The sequence below is a fragment of the Spermophilus citellus genome, assembly GCF_964194105.1.
Source record: "Spermophilus citellus genome assembly, chromosome: 17".
In the NCBI taxonomy this organism is placed as follows: domain Eukaryota; kingdom Metazoa; phylum Chordata; class Mammalia; order Rodentia; family Sciuridae; genus Spermophilus; species Spermophilus citellus.
In genome coordinates this window covers 14,929,117-14,947,657 of record NC_138199.1, presented here as the reverse complement: position 1 = coordinate 14,947,657, position 18,541 = coordinate 14,929,117, and the positions used below count along the sequence as shown (strand labels likewise).

The 18,541-nt window shown below is 40.6% G+C and overlaps 2 pseudogenes across 2 annotated transcripts; both read left to right on the top strand.

The window, feature by feature from the left end:
- The first annotated feature begins 717 nt into the window (after positions 1-717).
- On the top strand, positions 718-8,558 carry LOC308635467 (ras association domain-containing protein 5-like; annotated as a pseudogene). Its single transcript has 2 exons — positions 718-723; positions 7,771-8,558. The product of its transcript is annotated as a ras association domain-containing protein 5-like (transcript).
- Positions 8,559-9,441: 883 nt separating this feature from the next.
- Positions 9,442-10,425, top strand: LOC308635465 (bcl-2-like protein 1; annotated as a pseudogene). The gene is made up of 2 exons: positions 9,442-9,526; positions 9,733-10,425. The product of its transcript is annotated as a bcl-2-like protein 1 (transcript).
- Positions 10,426-18,541: the final 8,116 nt, after the last annotated feature.

Sequence of the window (18,541 nt, the reverse complement as noted above, 5' to 3'; positions counted from 1 at the left end):
CTGCTTCTAAGCTTCAATACCCTTCTCCTCCAAATACTTTCTTTTGCACTGTGACATTATAAGATGAAATTCTCTTCTGGTTACATCCAGTGATAGATTCTCAGTGCTCTTAAGAAAAAGGCAAAGTTCCCTTCAGGAGTGCAAATGACACTTCATTACTTGATCCTTTCCCACTTCCTCAGCCTCTCCTGGCTGCACGATGCCTCTTGCCTTCCCTGTCTGCAGTACTGGGATGAAGCCTTCATTTCTAGGCTCCAGTGTTTTGCACTTTCTGTTTCTCCTGCCTCCCACCTGCTTTCCTTGCCTCCCTCTTCACCTGGCCTACCCCCTCCTCTTTCAGAGGTATTACGTGGCACTTGCTAAGCTAAACCTTCCTTGTATCATGATACAGTTTCCAGAGCATCCTGGACTCATCTCATGGCACTGAGTGCCCTGATCCCTGGTTGATAGCTGACTTCCCATTGATTATGAACTCCATGAAGAAAAGTCATGTGTGCCTCAGACTGCAGCAGGGCAGCCCCTGGCCTGGAGCCTGACGTGGTCAGTGTCCCATAAATACTGACTGACTGCCTTTCAGGCTGAGGCACGCATTCCTTCACCTTTAAAGACAGCAAAACTCTATCAAATTAAAATTGCTGCTACTGTCAATTGTTTCCAGAACAAGAACTCACTTCTTTATCATTTAGCTATGCATTTTGACACTCTATTATAAACGTCATGGATGTAATTTTGCAAACATGGAAAACATCAGGGTACATCAGATCTACTGCTCATTTCACTACTTTGTATTGAGTTGGTCTAAAACTCCCCCTTTTTTTTTAAGACCCTAGGAACCTAGGAGGTTTCTAGTCTTACTTATTTATTTATTAGGTGTATATGGACACAATACCTTCATTGTTCTTTGTTTATTTTTATGTGGTGCTGAGAATCAAACCCAGGGCCTCACACATGCAAGGCCAGCACTCTGCCACTGAGCTACAACCACAGCATCTGGTCTAAAAGTCTTTTAAGCTTCATTTCACCTTATGTCATTGATATTAGTGTGGGGAAAAATGAACATGATGGTAATTTTAGAAATTATGGGGGAAACAAAAACAATTCTACCTTCAAGCCCTTAACTGAGTTCTTCCTCCACTATCCATAGCCCATGTGATGGTTAGTTTCATTTCCTTTCAACTTGGCTAGGCCCTGGTACCTAATGTGTAAGGCTTAGTTAGATTTTCATCACTATGACCAAAGTCCCTGACATAAGCAACTTAAAGGTGGAAAGTTTCTTTGGGTTCACAGTTTGGGGTTTCCGTCCATGGATGTCTGGCTCTGTTGCTCTAGGCCTGAGGTGAGGCAGATCAAAATGATGTAAGGGTGTGGTGAAGGAAAGCTGCTCAGCTCATGGCAGCCAGGATGCAGAAAGAGAGTAAGGAGGGAGGGAAGGGCCCAGAGATAAACCCCTTCCAGGGCTTGTCTCCAGTGACCTGCTTCCTCCATCTAGGTCCCACCTCCCTGCTGTCCATTCCATCCTCAGTGAATTAATCCACTGATGAACTCAGAGGCCTTATGATCCAATCACTTCCCCAAAGCCCCACCTCTGAACACATGAGACCATTCCAGATGGCCATTCCAGATCCAAACCACACCACCTTGTTTGGGTCAAACACCAATCTAGATGGTACTGGGAAGGCATTGTATTATGATTAGCATTCAAATCAATAAAACAAATCACCCTTCAGAGAGGGTGGGTCTTGCCTTAAAAGGAAAGTCTGCTGAAGAGAAAAGGGTTCTACTCCAGTTTGTCTTCAGACCCAAGATGGTAGCATCAACACTACTGGGCATCTGCTCTACTGACCTGCCCTGTAGATTTCAGACCTGCCAGTCCCATGATCATGACAGTTAATTTCTTAAAATGAATCTCTCTCTCACTCTTTATCCCGGTTCTTCTCTACCCCTTCCTCTTTATCTACAAATATTTATCTGTGTAAATGGTCTGGTTCTGATTTCTGGAAAATTCTGACTCTTATATAGCCCATTGTACCCCAAATCTGACAAATAAATCAGAGGAGGGGCATTAAGAGACGTAAGGAGCTCCTTAACTAAAAAGACATAATGGAAGCCAACCACTGGGATTTTCACCCTGCTAGTGGTGTTTAATTCTGCTGCATTAGCAGTTTTTACACTTGAACATTATTTGCTGGCATTGCAATGGGAAGAAAATCTCTACTTCAAATCATATACCTGGTTTCTCACAATTTTTCTTTCCTTGTAACTGAGGAAATTCCATCCCAAATGTCAAGAGTGTGACTAGGAGTCACAAACAAGAGGCATCACTTTCAGCTGCTGTGCTGAGTATGGATTAACCTTCATATCTCCCTGACCCATGAAATCAGGAATTCTCAGTGCGGGGTGCACATAGGAATCAGCGAGGGCAGTGCTTCTGGACTTTAGTGTACATGCAACTCACTTGGGCATAATGTTAAAATACTTATTCTGACTTCATGGTTCAGGTTTTATATTTTTACTTAATACCCACAGAAAATCAATGCTTTGATAGATGGGTTGAACAGAAATAGGAAGGACAAACATTTTCTTTAAATTGCAGATTACTGGATCCTCTCAGAAAAATTTAATCACAATGTCTTAAGAGGGGGGCTGTCCAAAAAAATGTTAATTCTTTATAGATGATTTTAAAAGAAAGCAATTGCATTTAAAGCCTATTGCATTAAAGCCTACCTAGCTCACAGAGCTGTCATTATGTTGAAATGATATAATCTTGTCGTTGTATCATAAGATATACTGCACATTGATATTTATGAATGTTATCATTAACAATTCAACTTGCAGACATTAGACAAAATACTTATAGAATGTTGGGAAGATGTGAGAGACAGAGGGGTACAGAACAGATAAGCCATCCCATTAAAAAAAAAAACATCCTAGAGAACGCATAACCTGGAAAAACTATACCTTCAAATTGAAAAGACACTACAGGTGAAATAAGCACCACCCTTCTTGATTTACCTAGGATTTCTGAGAGTGACCTCAAGACCCTGACCTAAGATCCAACTCCCCTCATTCATTGTGGGCATGTGAAATAAAAACCTCTATAGTCATAATCTGTATTACACCACCCCAGCTCATATCTCTTGCTACTCATTGCTGCACCATAGAGAACCGGCTCCTGATGGACTTCAGATCCTGGGATAACTAATTATAAACAAAATAATTACTCACATCTCACTAGGACAATTCTCTAAGAGTCCTGCCGCAGTGAGTGATTATAGCCATAGATCACACCTGACTATACTTTGGGGAACACTGAGGATGGAAACAAGCTCAGGGATGGATGCTTAATCACTGGCTGCTTGGGGAATGGGCAGGAGTTCTGTGCTGGTGCAGCCTGCTCATATATGCCTATATAAGGAAAGAACAGGAATTAAAAAAAAAAACGATGAACACCTCCACATCATGTCCAATACTTTCTCATGTCAAGTTAGAAAAAGAAGTCCAGATTCCACATTATTTACTTACTTTTGCCTCCTTAAGTCTCTAGGAAAACCTTCATAGCACCCATCATTAACACCATCCCAAATACTCTTCATATATATCAGATAACTTCCTAATGTCATGTTCTATGTTCCTGAAATTGATTACAAGGCCATACCATCATTTATATTCCCTTCTTCAACTGCCTGCTCTGTATGGCCCCAGAACTTGGAAGTCACCAACTAAATTAAGTTCTGTGCATGGTGATACGGTGCAAACTTCATTCCTAAGGAATCTGCATCCTCTATAGTCTTGCCTGTATTAGGTTGTTATAGATTTTATTAACATTTATCTCTGGACATGAAAATAGGATGTGATACCCAAAAATTACCCCAGGCTTTCAGACTCAGTCCTCCCCACTCTAGTTGTGTACAAATAACCTTTTCCTTGGTATCAGTATTAATTGCCTCTGCTCTTTGTGCATTGGTTTAGCCAAAAAACAAAATACAGAGAAAGAGAATGTACTGTATTTCCAATTTCCAAATCAGTTAAACAGTTGTTACATCCCTGGCAGAAGAGCACATTCACTAAGAAATACATATTTTGATACACCATTTTAGGTTCATCAGTCTCATCTCTTCATTCAGCCACAGCTGCAGGAACCAGCTCTGCACTGGCTTCAACCAGCTTGAGTGGATGCAACTTGACATCACCTTCCTTCAATCCTTCTCCACCTGCTCCTTAATTTTTGTTCTGGGACTTTTTATTTTATTTTGGTACTAGGATTGAACTCAGGGACACTCAACCACTGAACCATATCCCCAGCCCTTTTTTTGTATTTTATTTAGAGATACAGTCTCATTGAGTTGCTTAATGCCTCACTAAGTTGCTGAGGCTGGCTTTGAACTCAGAATCTTCATGCCTCAGCCTCCCAAGATGCTGGGATTACAGGTGTGTGCCACTGCACCTGTCTCTGGGACTTTTATGACTCCAGAGAAAGATATCATGGGAACTCTCCTCATACACAAATAACAAGGTCTATGATGCATTTTAAGTTAATTATTTTAGAGAATGAGAGGAATGGAGTAAAGGGTTTTGTTGTTGTTTTGTTTCTTTAGCATGAGAAATCTGATTTTTCCAGCATCATTTGTTGAAGGCTATATTCTACTGAGTTGCCTTGCTTACAGTATTAAAAATCAATGGAGGGACTGGGGATGTGGCTCAAGCGGTAGTGCGCTCGCCTGGCATGCGTGCGGCCCGGGTTCGATCCTCAGCACCACATACCAACAAAGATGTTGTGTCCGCCAAGAACTAAAAAATAAATATTAAAAAAAAAATTCTCTCTCTCTCTCTCTCCTCTCTCACTCTCTCTTTAAAAAAAAAATCAATGGAGGATATAAGAGTGAATCTAGTTCTGCATTTTATGCTATTATGATTCTCAATAGTGATATATGTTTCTATCTTTTCTTTAATATCACACTTACTTTGTCATTGTCACTTAATAGATTAGAAATAAGAAATGCGAAACTTTCTATTTTGCTCTTCTCTTTCAAAACTGATTTTAATTTCTAGCTTTGCCTTCTCGAATAAATTCTATAGTAAGATCATCATTTTGTACACAAAAGAATCTTGTTAGAATTATGATTGGAATTTTGCTGAATCCTGAGAGAAGTTTTTGATGAGTCAACATCTTAAGAATATTGAGTCTTCCAGTCCAGACCATAGTATGCATTTCCATTTCTTACATCTTTTGTTTCTTTAATCAGTGTTTTGTAGTTTTGAGACACAATAGTTCCACTTATCCATGTTCTCATTTTTCCTGATTTCAGTTACTTCCACTAAACCATAGGCCTACAATATTTAATGAAAAATTCCAGAAGTAATTGTCATGTTCTTTTTTGCCCTTTCTCATTACATAATAATAAAAGGGTCAATTTTTCAATTCTCAAATAATCCTTAAAATTACTGTGAACTCAATGAAAAGGAAAGTGCATCTTATAAAAATTACCAGGATGCAACAAAAGCAGTTACCTAGAGAAAAACTTATGGCATTAAATGCATGTATTTGAAAGTAAAAAAGATCTAAAGATGATTGTCCGTACTTCTATTTTATCAAGTTAGAAAAAGAAGAGTAAATTAAATTTAAATTAAACAGAATTAAATAAATAATAGAATGAGAATAGAAATCAACATAATTGAAACAGGAAATCAATAAAAAAAAAACCAGTGAAACTAAAACCTGCTTCTTTGAAAAGATCTATGAAATTAAGATGCCTCTAGTCAGACTAAGAGAGAGAAAGGAAGAGATAGAGAGAAATGACATAAATACTTACATCAGGAATAAAATAATATTGTGAACAACTATATTACCATCAATTCACTAATCTAGATGCAAGAGACCAATTCCTTGAAAAAAAAAAACTCACAAGTGCACCCAGGAAGAAATAGATGATCAGAATAGGCCTGTACCAATCAAGGAACTTGAGCCAATAAGTAATTACCTTCTAAAAGAGAAAGTGCCAAACCCAAATAGTATATATTTGGGTATATTCTACCAACATTTAAGGAGAAAATGATACCAATTCTGTAGAACCTCTTTGGAATAAAGAAGAAGAGGGAATACTTCTTAATTCATTCTATGAGAATAGAATTACTATAATACCAAAACCCAATAAAGACATTACAAGAAAAGTACAGTCAAATATCTTTCATGAATACAGATGTAAAAATTCTCAACCAAAAATATTAGCAAATGAAATACAATCATGTATAAAAAGAATTATAAACCACGACCAAGTGAAATCTATCCAAGTGATATATGAGGCTGGTTCAACATTCAAAAATCAATAATGTAAAGTCCATCACATCACAACCTATAGAAAAAAAATCATATGATCAAATCATTAAATGTAGAGAAAATCACTTGTCAAAATCCAGTACCCATTCGTGAAAAATAAAAACCTGGTAAGTTAGGTAGAGCTAGGAAGAACCTCAACTTCAGAAAGAATGGCTACCAAATAACCTACAGCTGATATACTTAATGGTGGGAAACTTAATTCATTCTCCCTAAAATCATAAAAAAGGCAAGCATGTTGCGTATCATCTCTGCTTTTCCACATAGTACTAGAAATCGCGGCTAATGTGATAAGAGGGAAAAAACAAATAGTGATAGATTGGAAAAGCAGAAATAAAACTGTCTGTGTCTGATGCTGACATGGTCCTCTAAGTATATTAAACCAAAAAAAGTTCACAAAATAACTCCATAACTAACAAATGGGTTATAGGAAGATTGTATGATCCAAGCTAATATACATGAGTCAATTGATTTCCTGCACTGTAACAATGAGCATGTGGAATTTTATATTAAAAACAAAATGTCATTTTTATTCTCATCCCTGTAAAGTGTAATATTTTGTTATAAATCTAACAAAAATACATCAAAGATCTATAGGAGCAAAAAATACAAAGCACCAATGAAAGAAATAAAGAAAAATAAAATATACAAATATTCTTTGTTAGCAAGTCATGCATTTGATAAGAGATTAATATCCAATATATTTAAGGAACACAAACTCTATTGAAAGAAAATAGATAATCCCCTTAAGAAATGGGCCAGGGCCCTGAAATAGATATTTCTCAAAAGAAGACATACAAACAGTAACACATAAATTACTGAAAGATTTAAATATGAGAGCTAAGACTATGAAACTTCTAGAATATAAGAGTAATCTTCATGAAGGTGGATTTAGCTGTGGTTCTGTGGTTATGACCAAAACAAAACAAACAACAATAACAAAACAGAAAAAAAAACTCACAACAGAAGCAAGAATAGATGAATAAAAAGCATATATGTATCAACAAACACTATCTGAAAAGTTAATAAACAACCTACAAGTGGGAGAAAACATTTGCATATCAGTTTGTAAGAGTATTAATATGTAGAAATGTATAAAGAATTCTCACAACTAAGTGATAAAGACAAAAGGCCCAATTAAAATGTGCAAAGGAACTCAACGAATATTTCTCCAAAGGAGATGTATAAAAAGGCCCCATGTGGCCCCGTGTCCATGAAAAGATGTTCAGCGTCATCAGTCATCCTCTACAGATCTTAAAAAGTTTCAAGGAATGCTTTCCAAAATGCTAGTTGTACACTAGGTTGATTTTAGCTTTTAAAAATGGAAAAAAAATATTGATAAGAATGTGGAGGAATTGGAACTCCCATACATTGCTGGTGGGGATGTAAAATTGTGCAGCTGCTCTGGAGAATTTATTCGACAAATTCTTCAAAAACAGAGGAGATGGCGCCGCTGGGTTGAGCGAGCTAGCCAGCTGGTCCAGACGCGGGTGGAGAGCAGCAAGAAGTACTGCAGCCTAGAGGAGGAGTTGGAAGATTGCTTCTTCATGGCCAAGAGGACCTTTTTAAGGAATGGGAAGAGCAGACATCTGTAAGATGGTGGAGGAGGGAATCTCGGGAATCTCCTCTGCCTACACTGCAGGAGATCAAGCAGATCAACAGCCACAACAGCCTGGAGAACTGCCTGGACATGAAGCTGAGCAAATGTGGCACCTACACGGGTTTCATCAAAGTGCATTTGAAACTTCTGCGGTCCATGGCAGTGCCTGCTGGGATCAGGACCCAGTCCATCAAGGAAGTGAACCTGGGGCGATGGCGGGCAAGCAGACATCTTTCTATATGCCACTGGATGTCATCTAGTAGCTGCCCATCAGCAGCACAATCACAGGCTCCTCAAGAGGTTTATGGTTGTGGAAAATCCCCCAAAGTTTGTACTTTTTAAGCAAATACACAAGGATGGTCAAGTGCTCTTCTAGAAACTCTTTGTTGCTGACTGCTCCCTCTATCTGTGCCTCCTTGCTGGCCAGACACAGATGTCCTCAACTTTGTGCTAAAGGAGAATGAAACTGGAGGAGGGAGTGGGACACATTCTCCATCCCTGAGTTCCAGAACTTCCTAAGGATCTTGGAAAAGGAGGAACAGGACAAAATCCAGCAAGAAGAAGTATGACAAGTTTAGACAGAAATTGGAGGAGGCTTTAAGAGAATCCCAGGGCAAACCTGGGTAACTGGTCTTGCTTCCTCTCCTCCTAATGCTCTCAGATTTGTTTTTATTAATAATTATTATTTTGTAGCAGATACTTTTTCTCAGGACACCTCTGGTGGGTGTATTTGTACCCACCCAGATGTTCCAGACGTGGCACAAAGTCTCTTCCATGGACAAGTGTCTGTGGGGGGGGGGGTTGACTCCTGCCCACTTCCCATGCTGTGTCCCCCAACAGACTCCGCCAAGGATCAGAACTCATGAGATGGACAACATTGGCATCTCTCAAGCTGCAGGCCTTTCACTGACCAAATAGTTGCCTCTTTTGTTACCAAACCAGAACTTCTCACACCAGCCAGCAAAAGGAAAAGAGTAAAAGGTTTTAGAACTATATGTTCTTTCTCTGGCTTTGACTCATCTTTAGTTTCTCGTATTCACCACCTTCAAAACCTTTATTTAGGTCAAGTGTTGTAGCATATTCCTTTAGCAGGTCTGGGCTAAGTTCCTGAAAGCAGAATAATGTTCAGAAAAGGGTTGTCCCACACTGCCCAAGGCACCTGCAGTTCCTGCTTAAGGGAAGTTCATGTGGCCTCTGACCTAGCTGCTGGGGTAAGGAGCACCAAGGCTGAGGCTGGCTCAGAGATTTGCAGCGAAGTTGCTGCCTGCTCTGGCCCTGGTCCTCATTAGCAAGACTGTGCATGAGTAAACCCAAAGGCATACATACATGTGTTTGATCGTCACATCTTTGTCAATGCTGTTTGTTTTTAAGTTACAAATTTGAATTTAACATTGCCATCATCCTCATGTGTTTCCATTAAGGGGAAACTAGCCATTTACCATTTTTAAAGTCTCCTGTTGAGTTCAGAAATCAGGCTGCAAGAGAAAGCCAGAAAGCATTGCAGAGAAACATGTCTAGGGGGAACATAGTGCGTTGGCGGTGGCAACCTTACATGCCTCCTCCATCTTGGAGAGGACATGCTGTGCAACTGATAGGTGGCAGCACAGGGGCAGACCCAGAGCAGTGGGCGGGCACTGTGGAGTAGAGTCTGGACGAGGAATTCAACAAAGAACAGCCCGTCCTCTCAGAACTTTATCTTGGCTTTGAATCTTAGAAGAGAATCATTAAGCAGAGATCAGACACAGTGAGTGAGCAGATGTTTTGGACACTGGACTGATTGAGCCAATCTCTATCTTTAAAGTGGCTCAGAGCAACCAGGAGCTAGTGATTGACTTTCTGTCCTACAAGCTTTCCCAGAAAGAATACAGCTGGAGTCAGTTTAGTGATGTGGAAGAGAATAAGATTGAAGCCCCAGAAGGGACTGAATCAGAGGCGGAGCCCACCATTGCCATCAATGGAAATCCATCCTGGCATCTGATGGACAGCCCCATGGTGAGTGGAGCCACTGGCCCCAACAGGAGTTTGGATGCCCCTGAGGTGACCCCATGGCAGGAGTGAAGCAAGCACTAAGGGAGGCAGGTGATAAGTTTGAACTATGGTGGTGGAAGGCATTCAGTGACGTGATGTCCCAGCTCCACATCACTCTGGGGACATCAGAGCTTTGAACAGGTAGTGAATTAACTCTTCCAGGATGAGGTAAACTGGGGTCACATTGTGGCTTTTTTGTCCTTCAGGGAACATAGTGTGTGGAATGCATAGACAAGGAGATGCAGGTATTGGTGAGTCAGATCGCAAGTTGGATGGCCATTTACCTGAATGATCACCTAGAGACTTGGATCCAGGAGAATGGCGGCTGGGACATTTTGTGGAACTCTATGGGAATAATGTGGCAGTGAAGAGCTAGAAGGGTCAGGAGTGCTTCAACCATTGTTTCCTGATGGGCATGACTGTGGCTGGCATGATTCTGTGGGTCTGGCTGTTCAGTTGGAAATGACCAGACACTGACCACCCACTCACCCTCCCTCCCACTCCACCCCGCCCCACCACATCCCTGTGTCCAACCAGCATGGCCACCAGGAGAACCATTACATGCAGGCCACACCCACCATCCATCACTGGCTTGGGCCTATACCTGGGTCCCTGCAGTTAGTTTTCTAGATCTACCAGGCTTCTATGACAGCCACCTTCCTGCATACCTCAGTTCTCTTGGCCTTGAAGTCTACACATTTTCCCTAAAATCTGTCCTATGAAGGCTGGCAGCGGGTAGGGGCAGCTAGGAGCAGAAGGGCCCTACCTGGTTGGTAGAATCCTTACTGCCCCTTAGCCTCTAAGACTGCTTTCTTAGAAGCTAGAACAGTTTTTGACCCACTTCCCTAGAAAAAGACTATATTGCCTTTTTTTTAATGTTTGTAACCTCAGAGTTCATCATCATTTTCCATCCCATCTGGACCTATTCCTTCCATCTCTACCCCCAGGAACCATTTAGAGGCCACTTTTGACTAATTAGGAATAGAGGCTGCTTGGGATAAAGAAGCAAGGATCAGGACTTCCTCCTCACCTCTGGCCTGGACCAAGTCCCCACTCCTAGTGTGAATATTTTCCAAAGGCCTCTGGCTAGAAGCCAGTCCTAATTAGGAGGGAGGGTGCTATTGCTGCAGGAAGTACCCCCATGCTAAACCTAGGGTGGCCCTTGTAGTTTAACACCCCCCGCTAGTCCCTTTCCCTCCTCTCTCCTGGCTCCCATGACCATGACCGAGGGACCATCTGGGCCCAAGACAGTTGCCTCAGAGCTATTTATGGCCTCAGCTGCCTCACTTCCTACAAGATCATCCTGTGGCATCGTTGCACTGGGCTACTGTCCATTGAGTACAGGGGTTCAGGGGACTCCCCCAGATGTAATGGGGAATATAGAGAACAGCAGGAGGAGCCCTGGGGTCTTCCCTACCTCAGGAAGGAATGGTGGGAAGGAGACCTTAGGGCACAGGCCAGTGGGTGGGGGTTGACTGGAAGGGCCTGTGTTGCCTGACCAGGTAGATATTGCCCTACTGTCCATCCTGGGCATCCAGGCTGCCAAGGTCAAAGTGGCCTGGCCAAGAGCCCTTCAGTCCTCCCTCTACTCCAGCCTTGTCCTGTCTCATCCCTGGGGGTCCCAGCATAGCACTGTACACCCCAGGCCATCTGCTGTACATATTCCAGACAAGTTTTCATTCCTTGTGAAAATGATATACTATTTTTATTAAGTGTGTGTGTGTGTGCGTGTGTGTGTGTGTATTCCTGTGTGAGGAGCTGCTGGCTTGCTGTGAGCGTGCAGGTGGAGAGCTAGTGCCTGGAGATTGGCGGCCTAATTAATGCTCCTTACCCTGCCCTGTTCCAGGAAAGCTGTTCTAGGGGTCTTAGCTCCTGAGAGGTACCTGTCCCCCCTCTCTCCTTCAGTTGTTATATCTCTTTAAAATAGTCTGTGTGAAAGTGAAAGTGCAGGTCAGTAATAAACTGTGTTGACTCAGTGGGAAGAAAAAAGTTAGGCGCTGAGGTATAGCTCATTGGTGGTTTACTACCCAGCATGCATGCAGCTCTGGGTCTAATCCCAAACACAAAAACATGTAAAATGATAAAACATACAATGTGAATACTACTAGCATTGCATTTGGCATAAAACTTGCCAAAGTCAATAAAAGGGTCTTCAAAGCTAAAGAGTAGTTTCAACGTTATTTTTGTAGCTTACTATTTCAAGCTTATTTTTTTCCTTCAGGATTTATAAAATCAAATGGTGAGATTTTAATCTTCATAATATTTGGATGACGTTGGATTTTTGTACTCTTTATTCAAATTAAATACTAAGTTGTCTAGAGCCTTGCCTCCGTCATCAGCAGAGAAGGGCCTGGCTGCCTTAGGTTCCCCCTGGGCCTCCAGCACGGCCTCCTTCCTCCCCCTGGAACTCTTGGGTCTCCAGGTGCTGCCAGAGGTGTGGTATTGATTACAGAGGGAGATCCTCCAACTGGGCCAACTTGGAGTCCTTGCTGTTGTGAAGCTGGCCAGGCATGTGCTCAGTGAACCTGTGGGCATGGCTCCCCATTGACCTCAGTGCCTTTTGTTGCAGAGAGATGCTAGCAGGATGTGTTTGCATGAAGCTCTGCTGCTGGCTTGCTTCTGCCAGGAGGTGGACATCAACAGTGTGGGAGACAAGGCCAGGGGAGCCCTCACTTGGAGCATAGGGTGAGGGTCACATACCTCCTACCCATCTGGCTTCCTGGACTTTGACTTCCCAAGAAGTAATATCAGGGTTTTTGACAGGGAGGATCAGATTCCTGACTCTGAATATTTGTACTGGCTCCTGTTCAGGGTCAAGCTTAAAATAAATTAGCCAGATGATTCCAGCAAGTAGCCAGGACCACAGAGACGCTCCAATGCAAAAGGAGAAGGACTTGCCATTTCTCAAAAACAGAACTGGTGTCCTCATCCAGCCTCTGAATGACTGTTTATTTGCTGTCCTCTGCTTTCCCAAGTCCCTCTTGAGTCAGTTCCAGCCCAAGCTTCATGTAGCCTCAGAATTTTCCTCCTTTACCAAGGATGAGTCCATAATGTCTCATCCCAGAGCAATGCTAATCCCTTGTCATAAACCCTGTGCATCATCTTCAGAACTACAGAAACAACATGAGCTAACCACAATTTTTTAAGCCACAAAAAGCCTGTTTATCTGCTGCCTCATGCTCAGTCTTATCACTTTCCTCCCTTAAAAAGAAAAATCTCCCCCTGTCCCTGCTGCATATTATTCCCTTTGTCCTGCATGTCTCTGACCTTAAAAGAAGGCATGGCTCCTGCTGCAGCCACTGAATGCTGCTGATAGTCTCCCTTGATTGGGATGGCTATTTTATTTTTGAGAAGGAAAAAAAAGTTGTGTGTGTGTGTATGTATATACATACACACACACACACACACACACACATATATATATATATATATATATATATATATATATATATATATGGGGGCATATAGCTATATATAAAGAGAAAGGGTGTTTATGAAATAAGAAAATTACGGGAAATTTCAGACTTTAAAGCACAGTTAGACCTGGGACCTATGCTGAGATCTGAGCCTTTGGAAGTCAGGTTGGGTTTCCTTCCCTCCCAGAGGCGGTGTGACTGCTGGTAGTGCCTTCTATGGTTGTGTTGCTCAGTGTGCAAGTGTTTGTTCAGAGGATATTTTCTTTTGTCCACATATAAAAACTGTTGGTGTAGCTGTATTAAACGCCATCAGCAGAGTGAAGGTTCCAGCAATCTGAGCTCAGGTATGAGCTTCCTACATCTCTTAATGCGCCTCCTCTGTTTTATTTAACAGTTTGGGTTGTGCAGAAGAAAACAGAAGTGTGTGTGTTTGGGTGGGGGATTCATTTTAAAGATATATTGCACATGGTCCTGGATACTAATAAGTCTGATATCTGCAGGGCAGGCCCACCTACTGGGATCCCTGGAAAGAGGAGAATGTTATAGTCTTGAGTCCAGAATATTCTGGAGGAAGAAATTTATGTCTTTAGAGACTCAAAATTTTTCTGTTAAGTCCTTCAAATGACTGTACAAGGCTCATTACATTAGGGAGGGTATTATAGTTTGAGTGTGAGGTGTCCCCCAAAAGCTCACATGTGAGACAATGCAAGAAGGTTCAGAGAAGAAATCATTGTGTTACAAAAGCCTTAACCCAATCAGTGAATTCATCCCTTGAGGGATTAATTGAGTGGTAACTGAAATGGTAGGGTGTGGCTGGAGGAGATGGGCATTGGGATGTGGCTTTGGATATATATTTGTATCTGGCAAGTGAAGACCTCTCTCTCTCTCTCTCTCTCTCTCTCTGCTTTCTGATCACCATGTGAGCTGCTTCCCTCTGCCACACTCTTATGCCATAATGTTCAACCTCACTTCAAGCCTTGAGGAATGGCCTCAAGCTTGAGGAGCTGGCCTCCTGTGGACTTAAACCTCCGAAACTGAGCACCTAAATAAACTTTTCCTCCTCTACAATTGTGTTATCAGGTCCTTTAGTCACAGCAGCAAAAAAGCTGCCTAAAACAGAGGGTAATCTACTTTACTCAAGGTCTAACGGTTTAAATTTTAATACTTTTTAAAATTTTAAATGTATTTTTAAAATTAATTAATTTATTTTAATTAGGTATATATGACAGAATAATAAATTTTGATTCATTGTACACAATTGCAGCACAACTTTACATTTCTGTGGTTGTACATGATGTAGCGTCACACCATATGTGCAGTCACACATGTACCTAGGGTGATGATGTCCATCTCATAAAATACCTTTGCAGCAACATTTAGAACTGTTTTTTGGTATCAGGGTCTAGCCAATTTGATACATAACAATTAACCATCACTTATGGCGTGAACATCTGTAGAAGAATTGAAGCAAAGTCTTAAAAAATGCACCTTTCCCCTGATACCTTACAAAATGTTCATCATATTTATTTTTCCCACATCAATGGAATCATATGGATTAAAATAGAAGGATGTTTGTTTTGAGTCACTGGTATCACTGAAAAGAATAGCACATTCCATGTACCCTAATATTTTTTGTAAATACAAAATTACATGTGTGACCTTGGTACTAGAATGTCAAAATTTAGGGCTAAATGCGTAAGTCTAGTGAATTCTAATTCTGGGAAGATTTAGCAGGAGAGTAATTCTAACTTAACGGGACTTTGTTGCCTTTAAAGTTGAAGGAATCTGTCTTAGCCTGAAGGACAGCCAATAAATACTGAAGAAGCCTTGGCCTCATCAGACACCATGCCAGGGGCTGCCCTGCTGCAGGTGTGAGGCAGACATGGAGTTTCCTGCATGGAGTTTACAATCTGGTGGGAAGTCAGCTACCCACCAGTGATCAGAACATCAAGTGGTGTGACATGAGTGCAGGAGGCTGTGGGACCTGCAGCAGGACTCACCTGATCTGGGGAAAAGAGCAAGGTTTGTGTTAGCAAGTGCCATATAACATCCCTGAAGGATAAATCAGGATGGGCCAGGCAAAGAGGAAGCAGAAGGGAAAAAGTGATAGGCTGGGGGAACACTGAGTCTAACATGCTAGAGACAATAATTTGCAACCTTAGGTCCAGCATTGCTGGAGAGTGAGATGCAAGGGTCACGGTGGGAACAGAGGAGACAGTGGGGGTAGATACAGGTCAAATGATGAAGTACAATTTGTCCCTTGAAAGTGACTTTGCCTTTGTCTTAAGACCAATGATAACACAGTAAGGTATTCACCAGACAAGACTTGATTGTTATGTTCAGAAAACACTCTTAAGTTCAAGTTCGAATCAATGAGAGCTTTATTAACCTGGCCAGGGACTGTCACCCTGGGCCCCAAAACAATGGAGTTGGCCAACCAAGGACTGAATCTAGAAAACAGTGAGCTAAAATAAACTTTTCCTCCTCTAAGTTTTTCTTATTAAGTCACAGTTTTTCTTGTTTGGGTCACAGACAAAAAAAAAAAAAAAAAAAACTAGCACAATGCACAACCTCAAACTCTAGGTTCCAAACAAGTGTTCTCCTTTTCCTTTTCCTCATACAATGATTAACGATATCAACCTCCCATGTGGTTACCTGAGAAACCACTTCTGTGTGTAAGTGGTGGGGGGTGTATTCACAAAAGTAGATTATGATGATTTGGGGGGCTTTGGGTGCCGCCCCCGATCTGCACGGGCAGCTGAACTTCAGGTCACTTGTAATTTTCAGGGACACCAAATAAAACCCAGACACAAATTACCTTTACACAAGCTTCAGGATAGCTTCTCAACTCTCAGCCTTGGGCTCCCCAAAGAGGAGAGCAAGAGAAAGTTAGCACATTTGGAAGTGGGCTTTTATTGGGGGACTCTTGTTCTTTAGAAAGTTCTATCCAAAAAAAGGCCAAAAGGGGCAGGGTTACAAGGATCAGGGGACTTTCATGTCTGAATTGTATTCCATTATGTATATATGCTACAGTTTCTTTACCCATTCATCACCTGGTGGACCCTAAGGTTGTTTTCATCTCTTAGCTGTTATGAATAGAACTGCAAGGAACATGGGAGTTCAGATGTCTTTTCATCATACTGACTTCATTTCCTTAGATCTATACCCAGGAGTGGGATTGCTGAATATGGTGGTTCTAGTTTTAATTATTTAGGAACTTTAACATTTTTTTCCATATCAGCTATACTAATTTACATTCCCCTCCACAGTGAGCAAGGATTCCCTTTACTTCACATCCTTGCCACCCAGCACTTGTTATGTTCTTTGATAGTAGCCATTTTTACTGGAGTAAGGTGATGTCTAATTGTGCTTTTGATATGCATTTTCTTGGTGATAAGTGATGTTGAGCATTTTTTCAAATGTTGGTATGTCTTCTTTTGAGAAATGTCTGTTTAGCTCTATTGCCCCCTTTTCAGTCAGGTTTTTGGTTTTTTGCTATTGAAGTTTTTTATTCCTTATATACTCTGTATATAAAAATATTGTCAGAAGTATACTTTGCAAATATTTTCTTCCATTGTGTTGCCTGTTTCTTAACTCTTTATTCTTTTATTTGCAGTGTAGAAATTTTTTGGTTTGAAGTAATCCCATTTGTTTATTTTTGCTTTTGTTTCGTGTGCTTTGGGGATCTTGTGCAAAAATTCCTTGCCCATTCCAATGTTCTAAAGCATTTCCTCTCTGTTGTTTCTAGTTGCTTCATTTTTATTTTTAAGTTATTAATGTGTTTTGAGTTGGTTTTTACTAGATAGAGTGTAAAGAGATAGGAGAGAGAGAGAGGAGAGAGAGAGAGAGAGAGAGAGAGAGAGAGAGAGAGAGAGAGAGAGAGAGAGAGATCTAGGTGGATATTCAATTTTCCTCGCACTATTTATTGAAAACACTGTCGGTCCTCCAATGTTTTCTTAGGACTTGTATCAAAAATCAGTTGGTTGTAGATGCATGAGTTTGCTTCCAGGTTCTCTTTGTATTGTTGATTTATGTATGTTTCTATGCCAATACCATGCTATTTTAATTACAACTTTCAGGTCATGCAATACCTCCTGTTATTTTCTTTTTGCTCAGGATAGCTTTGACTATTACGGGTTTTTGTTCTCATATAAAACCTAAAACTACTTTTTCTAGTTATGTGAAGAATATCATTGATTTTTTAATATTTATTTTTTAGTTATAGTTGAACATAATACCTTTATTTTATTTATTTGTTTTTCTGTGGTGCTGAGGATCAAACCCAGGGCATCACACATGCTAGGTGAGTGCTCTACCACTGAGCCACAACCCCAGCCCCATGTCATTGATATTTTGATAGGGATTGCACTAAATCCATAGATCTCTTGGGGCAAGATGGACATTTTAACAATATCAGTTATTCCAATGCATGAACAGGGTATACCATCACACTTTTTGTATGTCATCTTCAATTTCTTTTATCAATTTTCATAAATTGTTTTATGATTTTTATATAGAAATAGTTCACATTTTGGGTTATATTTATTCATAGGTCTTTTACTTAATCATTTTTGGCTATTATAAATAGTATTGTTTCCTTGATTTCTAATTTATATAATTCACTATTTGCATACAATGCTACTGATGTTTATTTGATGATTCTGTATCTTGTAACTTGCTAAATTTATTTACTAGTTCTAGTAGGGGTTTTTTGGTGGAATTTTGGGGGTCTTCTATATATAAGATCATGTAATATGCAAGGAGAACAAATTCAATTTCCCTTCCTCCTTTTCCTAAAGTCAATTGAGACTCTATTTTCTTCCACTGATCTATGTGTCTCCTACTTAACTATTCCTACCTCAAAGTTTTCAACATTCACATTATTTTTTCCAATGATTTCTCATAGGTACATTTTCTTTTATCACTTGGCTTGGCCCACAAATGAACTTTAATTTGTTGCATGATCATTGTGCATACATATGGAATACATGACAGTGTGATGTTTCAGTACGTGCATTGACCATAAAATGAATAATTTTAGATAATGATAATTGACATAACCTTTACCTCAAGCATTTATCATTTCTTTGTGTTGGGAACATTCAATATTTGCTCTACCAGCCATTTTGAAATGTATGATTAATTGTTTTAGTCATCCTACTGTGT